Raw genomic sequence first — 4,502 nt, 5'->3', positions numbered from 1 at the left:
CACCGGTCTGGCACACTCCCAGTGAGCACCGCACGCTGCAAGGGCCATCACCTTCATCATCCCTCGGTCCATCCTCAGAGCAGAACTGAAGCACCTACCTTGCCAGGCCTCTCTGCCATCAACGCCACCATGACGCCAGACAGCTTCCTCCTCCTGCGCGAGTCCATCTCCGCGCACATCAGACGCCGAGTCTCCACAGCGCCACCATCATCAATGTGTAAGATGAAGCACCGCTCCACCAAAGACGCCGTCCTCCGGTCCCTCGAGCCCGTGTGCACCTCCAAGAATGACGCTCCCAAGGGGGAAACGACACCAGAGAGCCGCCGTCATCCGATCTACTGATCTAGGGTTTTCCCCGAAGGTAGCAGAGAGTGGCCTTGAACTTCTCCATGGCGATGCCTTCAGGAAGGGAACGACGCAGACAGCGTCGCCATCGCCGGCCTTGGCAATAGCCAATAGCAGGTTTTCACCCAGATCTGATCGAAGACCTTCATCTCATGTGCACGGGTAGCCGCCATCCTTGCCGGGATCTGGATGATCCAGGCCGCCGCTGCCAGATCTCAGCAAGGAGAAGTCCCCCCACCGTGACCCGTCGGCCAAGCAGGGGAGACCGAGACCGCGCCCGCAGGACCAGATCCGCGATGGATCCGTGCCCGCGCCGCCGCCCCGGAGCCACCCCCGCGCGCAGCCGCCACGGCCTGGCCGCCCGCTCGCGCCGCCGTCTGGCCGCCGCGCCGCGCCCTCGCCGCATCAGCACCAAGACTCCGCCGCGCCGCCGCATCTCGCGCTACAGCTGCACGCCGGGAGGGAAGGGCCCCGTCGTCGCCGACGCGCACCGGGCTTCGCCTGGCGGCGCCTTCTGGCGGCGGCGAGGGGAGGGGATGGTGTAGGAGGCGGGCGCGGGGTGGGGGCTAGGGTTCCCCAGCCGCCGCCCGCGAGAGCGACACGAGGGACCACCTATGGTCTGTCCAACCCTATAGTAGGTGACATATATTATTTTGAGCACTGTGCTAGTGAGTTTCCGATACATCTCGGGCTCGGCTATGATATGCACCATGCATGCAGCAAATTCACCGTAAGACTCAATTTATTGGAGAAAATGTGAGGTTAACACTATTCAACGAATCAGATCCGGGAATGTACTATGCAAAACATGGTTCCATATCCCTCTGTATTTTGGATGCTATAAACTTGCGTTTGCCCGAGCAGATCGTTGAATAAATTAATGCAACACTTCCAACTCAAAAACAAAAAAGATCAGTCGGCAATTAGGCACTTTTTCTTGCGTTTCACACTTGCACAGCAAAATCATACTCCTTGGCCACATGACCCTTGAGAGCAAGCCGCGCAATGAAGGGCTTGTGGCGTTCTGGGCAACCTTCTTTCTGCTCCACCTCGGTGGACAGGACACCATCACTGCCTTCTCCCTAGAGGACAACCAGCTATGGAGGCGCCACCTGCTGACTCTCGTGGTGCAGGCATCAGGAGCCGGTTACGCCATCTACCGTTACACCATACCCGGTACCTGGAACTTGGTCTCAGCCACCATAGTGATGTTCATAGTGGGTTTCCTCAAGTACGGCGAGAGGGTGTGGGCTCTCCAAAGAGGCAGCGGTCGGACGCTGCTGCTACTACTATTACTCAACAGAGAATGTCAGGTTGGAGACCAGAGCTAAAATGGATAGACAGGAGGTGATTCTACTCGATGCTCATTACATCTTCGATTTTTGCAAGGGTGCATTTTCCAATCTCAGTCGGGAAACTCGGTTCAGTATGGCACTTGCATATTATTTGAGTTACAGGAGTCTGCCGTATAAATGTGACATCTACATGTATGACGTGGTCGAGGCGGAGCTCTCGCTTTTGTATGACCTGGTTTACACCAAGGCGCAAGTGGCCCACACTTGGCAGGGCTAGCTACTTGATCCGTGCCATCTCACTGCTTGGCACGGTGAGCGCATTCTTGTTGTTCCGTCTTGACGACGGTAAAGGTGCTCACAGCAGAGTTGATGTCTCCATTACTTACCTGCTATTGGTTGGGGCCATCATCCTGGAAACCACATCAGTCTTTAGAGTTGTAGGATCGACACGGACGTGCGAGTACTTGCATCGTTAAGGATGGGACCGAACTAATGCTATGGTTATGCGCCTTCGCCAGCTTTCCAAGGTGGGAAGCCAAAGAAGATGGTTGCATTCTATCGGGCAACATAATGTGTTTGATTACTATTGCCGCAACCAAACCAGGTGTACGAACATGATCGCTGAATCATCTGTACTTAAGGCATGGTGGAGAAAGATGAATTTCTCAGGCAATACTCCGATCACAGTAAAGTTCAAGGAGCTAGTGCTGGCACGGATACTGAGAACAATGACTGTTTCTTCTAAGATCTGGGACTCACAGGGCAAAGCTGTGCTTACTGAATACAGAATCTTTGATGATCTCAGCGGTTATCTCAATAGTGGCACCGAGGAAACTGAGAGCGCTGATTTCGCCAGTATCGTTCTCAACTTTCATGTTGCGACCGAGATTTACCTTTACTTCTGCAATGACCATCAGCACCAAAGTAGGCGTCTCAATACTGAAGACGATGACAAACCCCTTGTGGAGGCAATAAAGGTATTGTCTAATTACATGGGTTTTTTAATGTTACACCCAAGCTTACTTCCGGGCGGTGTTCCAAGCAACATTACTAACGGTCAATTGGCGTGGCCCTGGAACCATAAAAAGTGTTTTACTACCAAGGAGATTGCGACGTCATTACTTCACCGTGAGGGCGACGAGGAGGATATGTTCATTTTCCGTTTCTCTGCAGAATTCGCTGGTAAGCTGCTTAAAAACGAAAAGGATGTGCCGATGCTGCAAGTCATCTTCGGGGTGTGGGTGGAGTTCCTGTGCTATGCAGCCCACCACACCACCGAAGTTTCCCACATCGCACAACTTGGCAGGGGCGGTGACTTCCTCACCGTTATCCGCCTCGTCGTAGATCACATCGAGCTATTTCAAAACTATGATGAGAGACGTTCAACTAATGAGGCTAGCCACCCGTAGGACAGGAGAGGTTCACCTCATATCTGTTGTTGTCTTGTTGATTTATTTGCCTCGAATGTAATGCTGACATGCAGTACCTATGCTACCCAGTTTTATTGGTTTAACCATGTTTCTGTGAGCATGGAACAACAGTATGAGCTCCTCTATCACCTCTTCTGTTGATTTACATCCTCGAATGTAATGTAATATCTATGCTTTCCCATTTTATTGGAATAATAACTCTGTTTCTGTGAGCATGGAACAACAATAGGAGCTCCTCTATCATCCTTGTCGATATTCTTTCTTTTTTCCCTCATTATTTATGCAAAACTTGGAAGTGCTCATAGTTGATTACAGTCAGTAGATATGAAACTAGCACAGTGTCTTGTCACAAATGCGAGGATGTCCCCTTCAGTGTGCTGAGATTTGTCCGAGAAATAAAATTTTGGGTTTCATAAGTAACAGTACCATGCTATACAAATAACTAGCCAGGGTTCCCTAGCAGTTGCGTGGGAAACATCATTAATTATCTAAACTATTGGTGTTCTCGGTTTTAGCCCGGTTTTCCATCAATTAACCGGGCAATTCTCTCCTTCTTAATCAATGAAAATGGCAAGTCTTTTGCCTCGTTTCAAAAAAAAAAAACTATTGGTGTTCATAAATACATTTATTCATTGTTTATACATAATCATAGATCAGTATGTTCATGATATTAGATCATTGTGTAGATTTTCATGAAAATCACACAAGACGACACATGTTACTATGTTAGATCATCAAATAGAAGGAATACAATTCCCTCTTTTAAGATGACGTTTCATACTAAAACGATTATTATGGTGATCTACTTAAATGAATTCTGATATGGAACTCCTAGATGTCACTTTTAGATGCTTTGGAACTGTCATTATTTTTGCTATACAGAAAGCGCAACTTATCCGTGTCACTACATCTACCTTGGCTTGAAAACACAATTAGTCCTTGGCCGCTGATCCTATAATCAGCTAGCATTCCAGGTCTCATCGGACTGTCATTAATGGTGGGACTAGGTAGCTACAACAGGGCGCTTTCAGAAATAACGCAGCGTCAGACTCAATTCCAGAAAGTTATTTCCAGCATCCTGCCTCGGATGTGTTCAATAATGATCCAAAAATGCTCCATGCATGCGAAAACATACAAAATATGACTCAATTGCACAATAGATCTGGAATTTAAACTCAATATAATGCTTAATGATCCAACAAAATAGATAAAACATAACAAAAACTAAAAATAACAATTCAGTGATAAAAAAAAAGGAGTACCAAATCAATGGCTTACAAATCTCTTTGTGAAACCTATAGGATTGAAAACAATATACAATTGACAATAAAATGTCGAAATACTAGACCTGGTATGTGGAATAATGGATGTAGGTCACATATATTATTTGGAGCAGTGTGCTAGCGAGGTTTCGAGATATCTTGGCTATGAT

General features: G+C 48.0%; 1 pseudogene; it reads left to right on the top strand.

Annotated features, from left to right (window-relative positions):
* Positions 1–641: 641 nt before the first annotated feature.
* On the top strand, positions 642–3,049 carry LOC109734006 (uncharacterized; annotated as a pseudogene).
* The last annotated feature ends 1,453 nt before the right edge of the window (positions 3,050–4,502 follow it).

Source organism: Aegilops tauschii, chromosome 5 (assembly GCF_002575655.3).
Source record: "Aegilops tauschii subsp. strangulata cultivar AL8/78 chromosome 5, Aet v6.0, whole genome shotgun sequence".
Taxonomy (NCBI): domain Eukaryota; kingdom Viridiplantae; phylum Streptophyta; class Magnoliopsida; order Poales; family Poaceae; genus Aegilops; species Aegilops tauschii.
The sequence above is the reverse complement of the archived record's forward strand: the minus strand, read 5'-3'. Positions and strand labels throughout refer to the sequence as shown.